Source organism: Daktulosphaira vitifoliae, unplaced genomic scaffold (genome assembly GCF_025091365.1).
Source record: "Daktulosphaira vitifoliae isolate Bord-2020 unplaced genomic scaffold, ASM2509136v1 Scaffold_1, whole genome shotgun sequence".
Taxonomy (NCBI): Eukaryota; Metazoa; Arthropoda; class Insecta; order Hemiptera; family Phylloxeridae; genus Daktulosphaira; species Daktulosphaira vitifoliae.
Window position 1 is genome coordinate 47,663,244 of NW_026099572.1, and position 11,057 is coordinate 47,674,300.

Here is an 11,057-nt window from a genome sequence, read left to right on the forward strand (position 1 = left end):
AAAAAAAATAACTCTATTCACAAAAAAAAAAGTTTGAATGGATATTATAAAAATAATTGGTGTGAAATATTTATGTATTTTTATTTCATTTTATGTTACAATTGATTGAACAAATTTTTAACCTAAACCTACTACAATTTAACAATATTATTAATATTAATGGTATTACTTTAGATAAAGTAATTTCAAATTATCAAAACATTGCAATCGAAAAAAACATAAACCCAATAGCAATAATCGATAAACTTCATCCACCTCTAAATATTTACTACACCTGTAATCAATTGGATTACTTGAATTTTAAAGAACCAATTTATTTATGGAAAAAAGGTAACTATTATCCTATTTTGAATTATTTAGGCTCTCTTAACTGGAAATTGTTATTAAATCATAATGATATTAACATAAATTTTTCTAACTTCTACTCAATTTTATATTACGTTATTGAACTACATATACCAAAGTCATTTATTTACAAATCACGTTACCCGTATTGGTTTAGTAAAAATTAAAAAAATTGAATTAAAGATAAAAAAACATGCCCATAAAATTTATAAAAACTCAAAATTACCTACTGATTTTACTATCTTTTCAAAATTGCGTTCTAAATGTAAAAAAGCAAGAGAAAGAGATTTCTTAAACTTCATAAATAATTCTCAAAATTCGATCAAAACAAATCCTAAAGAATTTTGAAAGTTTTTTAAACAGAAAAAACTAAATCACGATTTACCTAATTTTATGTGTTTAGATGATATATCTGCTAATAACGGTCAAGATATCATTAATTTATTTGGTAAATACTTTTCCAATGTATATACATCTCAAAATAATCTTTCTCCTAACACTTCAAACTGTCCCCAAATATTGTCTAGCCTAAATCAAATTGAAATTAGTTTATCTGATATATTTAATGAATTAAGTTCATTAAATGGTAGTCCTGAACCTAATGGTATAGATGCTTTATTTTTAAAAAATTGTTCATTTGTTCTTTCACCTATTTTACTAATTTTATTAAATAGTTCATTAAAATGGGGTGTATTTCCAGATATTTTAAAATCATCTTTTATCAATCCCATATTTAAGAAAGGTAACCGAGAACAAATTAATAACTATATCAACTAACTATATAACTAAGACCTATATCAAAAATTTCATTAATTACGAAAATTTTTTCGAAAATAATTCCTCAAAAAATTACACCAATGTTCAAAAATGTTTTTATAAACGAACAACATGGATTTCGTAATGGAAGATCAACTGTTACAAATCTTACGGTTTTTAAGCAGACTATTATAGACTCTTTTGAATCTAATTCTTAACTAGATGCTATCTATACTGACTTTGAAAAAGCATTCGATAAAATAAACCACACATTACTAGTACATAAATTAGAATTGATTGGTATTCTGAATAAAAATTTCCAGTCTAATGTTATTAGAGTAACATCAGGTGTTCCTCAAGGTGATCATTTGTCACCTCTCTTGTTTCTTATATTTATAAACGACATTGTAAATGTATTGAAATACTCAAAAATATTACTCTTAGCAGATGATGCGAAACTATTTATGCCCATTAACACTATTTCCGATGCTATTTGCTTTCAAACTGATATTCATAATTTCGCTTTGTGGTGTAACTATAATGGTATGACTCTCAATACAAACAAATGCTCTATCTTATCCTTTACACTAAAAAAAAACCTATACTGCATGAATACTTTTTAAACAATCATCTTCTTAAAAGAGTAGATAATGTAAAAGACCTGGGAGTTACATTTGATACAAAACTAACTTTTAATGCACACATTAATGAGATAAAAATAAAGGCTACATCTAATTTATACTTCATGAAAAGAAGTTGCCACGAATTCTTTTGCCCAGATGCCCTTAAAGCTGTTTATTTTTCATTAGTAAGATCTCGCCTTGAATATGCTTCACTTGTATGGTTTAATAATTCTTTTACTCAAATTCATGCCTTAGATTCAATACAAAATAATTTTCTAAGATATTTATCATTTAAATGTAAGGCTGAAAGGATACCCCATTCTGGTTACGATGAAGTTTTAGGGTTTTTTAATATTAATACATTAGGTTATAGAAGAAACAGTCAAAATTTAATGTTTTTATATAAACTCATTAATAGTGACATTGATTGCTCATTTCTTCTTGAGCGGTTACAATTTAAAATTCCTAAAATTAGCACCCGAACTAAAGATTTATTCTACGTAAAAAATATTAAAAAAAAAAATTAGAAACTTCTCCCATTATTGTTTTAATGTTGGCGGGTAATAGGGCTGGTGCAAATTTTTTCGTTTGTAGTAAAATTGATAAATTTAAATCTTTATACATTAAATAATAATAAAAAATTTAATTTATAATCTATAATATATATTTACTTGTATTAATTTGTGATTTAATTGTTACGTTTTCTCAACTGTTATCATATTTATATATAAATTGTAAATGGAGTTATTTCCGTAAAAAAGATATTATTATTATTATATATATATTTATTCATCAGTATATTATAACATTATTAATTAAAGTAAAAACTCTTATTTTTAGTTATTAATGGTTTTATATTACACCACTTAACAAAACAATTTTACTTTACCATACAAAAAGATTCACGTGACTATGAAAAAAAAAATTATAAAATATAAAAATTATACCTATCAATGACTGCCCTGAGCCTGATGAGTAACTGCTAATGTAGCGATGTCTGGTTCGATATTGGTCAAAGCTAAGCGTAGATCACCTTTGTTGCAAATGTCCAACCGATTTCTTTGTTTCGTTAAAAGCTGAACAACAACGCTGAATCCTTTTTCAACTAGATACGTTGACGGGAAAGAGAGAAGCAACAATTTAACTTGTTACCATAGTTNGGAAGCAACAATTTAACTTGTTGCCATAGTTGTGGATAAGTGTCTTTAAGCTTGACCCAGGCAAGCTCGTAACCAACCTGCTTAAAAACAAGTTGTGCCTCACAGTCGTATTTAAGATCGATAAACTCCATTTGTAAATGAGGTTCAAAATCTTCGACAGATTCAAACGAAAATGGATCTAAAATCCAATTACAGATTTATAACTCAAGTAGGTCTTGAAATCTTGAATTCATGTCTTTTTTGAGCTGCAAAATATGATCACTGAAAATTTGAATTTTGTCTTCTGGAATTAAACCATTTGCGTCTGAACATGACTTGAAATTCGGTAATTGACTCAGTTCTTGACGATTTATGTTTGTTCTGTAAAGATCAAACTTAAAAATTAATGAGGAAATTATTCCTTTGGCTTTGATAAAATTCATCTTTTTCCCTTGAAGCTTCAAATTGACTTCATTCATTTTTTCAAAAATATCTGTGAGGTACCCAATCTCAATTTTTCGTTGCTTCAAATTGTTTTTTAAGACAGGATCAATTTTATCGAGAAATTCAATGATAGAGTAAAATAATGCGAAAAAACAACACAAACATTTTCCTTTGGAAAGCCACCTTTCTGCAGTATGCAAAAGTAATCTTTCAAAATCATCATCATTATCGTGACAAAGTTCTCGAAACATGCAGTCATTGAGTGAACTTGCTTTAATTTTGTTTACAGCTTTTATGACGAATTAAAGGGTTTCGTGCAGAACATCGCTTAAGTTTTTAACAGCTAAATGTTGGTGATGTATAACACAATGAACACAAATAACACCTGGGACGGCTTTTTTTAGGTGGGCTATAAACCCAACATGACGACCGGTCATTGAAGGAGCGCCATCCATTGCGCATGCAATAATATTTGTCAAGGGGACATTTTTTCTGGTAAAATATTCCCCCACCGCTTGAAAAATCGACGACCCTTTGGTATCAATGATCAAACTTGTAGCAAAAAATATTTCCTCGACGATTTATTTATGTTCATTAATAAACCTCACGTAAGCTAGTAATATAGCTTTATTATCTGACACAGTTGATTCGTCAATCTATAGTGCAAAATTATTTTCCTTAAATAATTTATAAGTTTGTTTTCGATGTCATCTGCCATTTCATCAATTCTTTTGGAGACAGTGTCATTGCTCAAACGAATTGAATTAATCATCTTATTGCTAGTACCCTCTCCTTGCATAGTATCGATTATTTCCTTTAGAGCCGGTAGAATAAGAGTTTCGCGCGATTGAATAGTCTTATTATGGTTGAAAATTTAAAAATAAATCTATTATAAACAAGACGTTCCCCATACGTAAAATCCGATTAGATAACATGCCTATGCCATTATATAGCGTACGCAATTACGACGATTTTGATTTCACGTTCAATTATTTGTAGTGTTGTTATATAATATTAATAAATTGTATTATTTTTAATCTCCGAGTTTGAAAAATCTTACCGCCCCCTCAACGTTCCTTTCAAAACTATCACCCCGCAGAGAGACCGAAATGCCCCCAAGAGGGCGGTACCGCCCCCGTTAAGAACCACTGATCTATGCTATATGAAATAATAACAGATATAAAATTCACATTTTGTCACGTTACAATATAAAAAAAAAATCTCCAAATTATTATTATTTTTCATGTGTCACCTTGAATAAGAAATAATTTTAAAAACGTAAATAAGTATTTTTGATACGAAATTCGTCTAAACTTCTGGACCGAATATACCAATTTTTAGACGGTTCCAATTATTTCCAATTAATTTAAATACCGTATTACAATAATAATAAAAACTATCCATTGAATAGTAGCATACTAAACCAAATTTTATCACTCATATTAATATTCAAATATGATTTGTACTAATAAAAATTTGTCTACAATATTCAACAATATGAAATGACAAACAATTTCTTATAAAAGTTTCATAAATCATAAAAACACATAAATCAAATGAATAAATCTATATATTTTGGCTTCGATGCGAAGCTGAGAAGTTATTAATTTTACTACAATGTGTTTTTTATTTTTTTATTTTTTTTTTTTTGTGTCTATGAACGCTCAATCTTAGCTTTCGCTGGACCGATTTTGATGAACAATGTGTCAAAAGATTACAAATCGTATATAGTCAAAGATACATTACCTTCAAAATTAGAAAAAAACTCCCTCGTTCCCTGTAAACGGGGGAAATTCCCCAAAAAATTACAATTTTAAAAATCGTTAATTTTCGACATTTTTTCAATTGTTTTTACTTAAAATTGCCATAACCTTTTTAAAAATGACCGAATCATTATAATTTTTTTTTATAGATACCTTAGGTATTTACCTATCATTTTATATATTTTTGTGAACATTTGACTCTTTACCAGCCCACAGGAAGGCTTTCAAAATGGTAACTTTTTCAACTTAATTTTTGAAAATGTTCCGGAAAGACTGACACTTTTAAATATACCTTAGATTAAAGCTTATGTAATATACTTTATTTTGAAAAAAAAAAATTACCTCTGGATTTGTTTTCATGGTAAAAATGACTACGTATTTAAAAATATGCTATTTTTGTATTAAAATTCTGAGTCATGTATATTATTTTATTTTAAAATACCTGACAAAGGGAGTACACTGATTTGCATAAATAAAACTGATATAGCATAGAAAGTTAAACTTATTTAAATTTGTTTGCTTTTTTGAAGTCGAGAAAATAACTTTGAAATTTGAACTACCTTAAATAGCCATTTATTTAGTATAAAAAAGTAGCGACGTACGGTTGCCGAGTCGGTAAAACTAACGCCTTGCGCGCCTGAGTTTCAAGGTTGCAACCCGCGTATGGCAAGGAATTTTTTGCATTTTTTCTTAATTCTTTTTATGTTAGAATAAATTTTCAACTCCTTTGATTTTTATCTCCTTTAGATTCAATAACTTCAATAAAGATCAAGAATTCCATCACTGTAGTCGCCACTCGCGAGAAAAAATTTTTTATTCATATTAAAATTATTTTACTATATTTTAAATTTTAGCTACGATGCAAAGCTGAGAAAATATTTTTTTGTGACTATCATTTATTTTCTCTGCTCTAACTTGACCTACTTTTTTCAACAATACGTCAAATTACTACAATTCGTATCTAGTTAAAGATAAACAGCAATTTCATAAAAAACCAATTAGCTACTTGTATTTTTAATCCCTCGTGTATTATACATGTATATTAATTCAAAAATTTGAAACTTAAAGTGATTATATCTAATAAACAAATAAAGTTATATTAAAAATTCAAATGCCATTTGCTATTAAATAAAATACTCAAACATTTTATTAAATTCAAAATATGTGTTCTCATTAAAAAAAACTCAAATTAATGTTTTTTAACCTTGAAGAGATGAAAAATATCATGTTTTTACTACATATTATTGTAGTGTTTTTTGAATGAAACAATATTTTTCTTACCAAAAATTTAAAATTTTCAAAAGTTACTGAGTAAACGAGTGTATTATCCATAATGAATCACCCTGTATACATTAAAATTAATTTACAATACTTTAAATTTTAGCTTCGATGCAAAGCTGAGAAGATATTTTTTTTTTGACTATCATTTATTTTCAGACAAATAAAATCATTAATTTCTAATGTTTTCAAAGTATTTATTGACGAATCAAGTTTGACATGATAATTTGATATGATAGGTTTCAATTACAAAATTAATTCATTTTACTTTGTAATTTAATAATTTTTTTACTCTATTTGTGTGTACTACTACTAGATTATAATATTCCAAATTTTTTAGTAACATGTTGCTATATATAAATCATTCCTAAAAAATATGATTGTTAGCTTCTCCTGAATTAACTATGGATTTTTACAATTATAATCAAATTTTATAATACGCTCAATTGAGTAAATCTTTTTAACAACTTTGTTTTGATTGGTTCATTTAGTTAAAGTAAATCATTAAAATTAATTAAGTTCTGAATATTTCAATTGCAGAATCTTTTCAAACACCAAAAGTTNAAATTAATTAAGTTCTGAATATTTCAATTGCAGAATCTTTTTAACACCAAATGTTATTTAGAAATGATTACTATGATTTCTGTTTAAGTGTTCTATTACGATAAAAATGCAAAAAAATAATGAGTTTTTCTGATAAATATACTGTGAATAGTAATTATAAAATTTCCTGACAGCATATTAATCTTAAAAATACCATTGTTTTAATTCTCATAAAATTTTCTATTTAATGATGTCAATTTCAAACTTGTAATTGAGCTAAAAGTTATAGTAACACATTCAATTTTTTTTTACTATAAACTTTCACAAACATTATCAAATATTTTTTATTAACTTTAAAGAACGAAAAAATAGGTTAAAACTGAAAATTTGGACTGATTATTTTTAACATATTACAAATCAAATCAGTAATAATTTGAAAACAAATTTTTTGTATAACATAACTTCTCTGTATAAATTACAATATTAAATTAATGAATATCAATTTCATACTAAATTTAATAATTATAATTAGTATTTATTCGTATATTATATTTTAAAATCAAAAAACTACTAATCAAGATATAATTAAAGAAATAAGAGTTAATGTTGCTTTTGTAATCATCCACCAATATCTTAGAATTAAACACTATCTACAGATTTGCATCGAAGCGTTTCTTATGATAGTGATTTTAATCACTGTCAGATATTATCTATACTCGTCCCATTTATGCCTCGTCCACACTGTGCCTCGAGCCCACTGTACTACCGTTTTTTTTAATTTTATTTATATAATCCAATATACAATCAATGACTAAATTAACCATGTATAGAAATTATTATAGTCAAATCTAAAATATTTTAGTGCATTAACCATACAAGATATTAATGGCTTCAATTTAACATAACTTTTGATTATTATTTTTGTACGGTCCTCACGTTCCGCTTCCAAAGTTTGATGAATATACGTATATAAGTGATTATAATAAATTAAATTAAATTCACTTAACATTTTTCCGTAAAGGGCGGTTACTACCATTGAAACCCAATTCTTTTTCATGTCAAAAGCCTTTTTAGGAATACCTTCAGTAGAAGAAAAACCTATAACTTTTTTGTTTGCTGGTATGCCCTCAATAAAAATAAAAGTTAAAGATTTCCATCTTTCAGAATTAATAATTCTATTAAGCTCAGCAACTTCGTGACAATATGCTTCTGTTTCTGGTTCTCGTTTTGGTTCTGGTTCTCGTTCTGGTTTTAGTTTTGCATATCTGTTCCTAATATTAAAACAACTACTAGTGAAACAATATGGTATTAATACATAGAAGATCATTAATCGTATGAAAAACATAATAAATAATAGTAATTACACAAAAAATAGTAACTTACTCGTATAAGCTCTATACTATTATAACTATGAATTTATATGTTTAGTCTATTTAAATATATAAACATACAAATATGTATAGTTATTATTTATGAGTATTTGTTTTATGATTTATTCGTTTTTATTTAGGTCATCAAGGTTTTTTTGTGTTTAAAATTCATTTGTTCTTTACTAAACATAAAAGTAATATTATACTTGCCAAAATTCATTTAAGTTTTAAAACGAGGCGTTTCAATAAAAACATCGAAATTTACATATTATACTATTTAATAGGAAAGTTTACACTTGAATAATATAGTATTATTAATATAATTTGGGTAGTTATTAAAAAAACTGATTTTTACATTTTGGTATAATTTAATACAGTTTATTATTCTCTATGTAATGATGTAGGTACAATTAATGAGATTTACCTAATTAAGTAATTTCCATTGTAATAACTTAGCTAAGTTATTACAATTCTAAAAAATCCAATTTCAACAATATTAATTATTATTGGTATTTTAGCTTCGATGCGAAGCTGAGAAAGTATTGGTTTTACTAAGATGTGTTTATTTATTTATTTATTTTTTGTGTCTGTTACCACTTTTTCTCAGCTCTCACCGAACCGATTTCTTGCAATGATACGTCAAAAGATCACAAATCGTATCTAGTCAAAGACATTACCCTTCAAAATTGAAAAAATTTCACTCGTTCCCCGTAAATGGGGGTAACCTCCAAAAAAATTACAAATTTAAAAATCGCTTATTTTCGAAATTTTTTCAATTTTTTTTACTCAAAACTGCCGTAACTTTTTTAAAAATAAACATATCAATATAATTCTTTTTTATATAGATGTACGATATCATTACCTATCATTTGGTATATTTTTTTTTGTAAATTTTTTTTCTGCCCACAGGGGGGGATTTAAAATGGCAACTTTTTCAAAAAAAAATAACTTTTTCAACTTAAATTTTGAAAATGTTCCGGAAAGTCTGACACTTTTATATATATCTTAAATTAAAGTTAATGTAATGTATTTTATTATGAAAAAAAAAAAATTTCGGACTTTGTTTTATCTTCATAATGAAAATGGCTACCGAATGCTATTTTTGTGTGAAAATTTTCGATTTTGTATTTTACATTTTTAACTTTATTATTCTATAACTTTTTGAAAAATGTATGGATCAACATAATTTTTTTATGAGAAATAATATTTTTTAATATTCCCTTTTTCATTTGACATACTTTATTTTATCAGGATATTAATAATATTAATTATTATTGTATATAAATAAGTATTTATTAAAAGTTTATTTATAAAAAATGTTAAGTATTTTTATTTACTAAAACATCAATACAAAGTAGGTATTGAATGCTTTTCTTTATTTTTAAATAAAAGTTTTTAACTACGTTAATTTAATTTTTCAATAACAACGTAAAAAAAGCATAAACTATTAAGATCCCACTGCGTTATATGATATACCAATAAAAAATAGCAATACAAATGGAGGTATGAGAATATCAGAAAATTATCAGTTTAAAAATATAAAAAATATAATTTAAAATTGAGTATAAATTTCAATGCATAATTTTCAAACAAATAGAAATTTGAAAATGCGTCTAATTGATAATAGTGTTAGTTAAAAACTTATGTTACATACAATAAATTAAAAAAATTAATTGTCATGACGACTTGTCTATTTTCTATGTATGATTAAATAATAGGTAAAAATATGGGGAAAGAAAACATTTTAGTTTGAAAGACATCGTGCCACACTTTGTCACACTTAGTAAAAATCAAATTTTAAAATAAAATTAAACTATTTTCTCACGTTATCAGTGCGGTGGTGATCGTATTCCGTATGGTCTCGTTGATCGTGTCGCGGCTCACAATCGTTTTAGAGAGAGACCGGATTTCTCGCGTAATGCGGGCAGTACTCTAACCATTTCAGACAAGTGTACTTCCATACGTGTGTTAAAAGACATATCGCATATACTTTTTCGTAACGCGCCTATCTCCTCTGTTGCGTGGTATATTGATCGTATTTTTAGAGTAAATTATTTATCCAAGTGCTTTATAATGTAGTTACACTGTAAGAAACGATTCAACAATAATTGTTTGAATTATTCCTATGATTAATATGCATGTTAATTTTACACAAACAGTTTAATTTTGACCTAATGCACTTTGGTAGTCCTTTGAAGAGAAAGCATTCACGTTGTTTTGTAGTGGCTCGTGGTGGTGCTTGGAACTGGTTCATTTAGGAAGTTACATAGATATTAGAGATGTATTGTGTGTGTTCAGCTGACTTACAAACCGGGTACTGACCACTGGACTGGTTCACTAGTGCATAATGAATTATTAGATAATTTTAAGTTGTCCAGTTAACTGTCTAATACATATTGTATTTTTTTGGCTATTCCCTGTATAATTAATAATAAATAAATAATGTGATAGAAAAAAAAAATGTACAAACAATTTTGTTCTTATAACTTTTTTTTTCTGATCAACCGTTTATCTGTTTTAGCGTGCTAAATATAAGTGTTTTTAACCAAATTTCTCTAGTTATTCTACTATTTTGTATACAGAAGTCATTGATGACTATATATATATATATACAGAGTGGCCCACCACTCACTGACAACTTAAATAACTTTTGATCCAGTTAATATTTTTAGCTGATTTTTTTTTTAAATAATAGTTATACGTTAGGTCTATAGCTATATCTCAATAATTAATTTTTTTACATTTTATTAAAAATATTAATTATTTTTAAATTTTAAATAAAATGTAAAAAAAAAA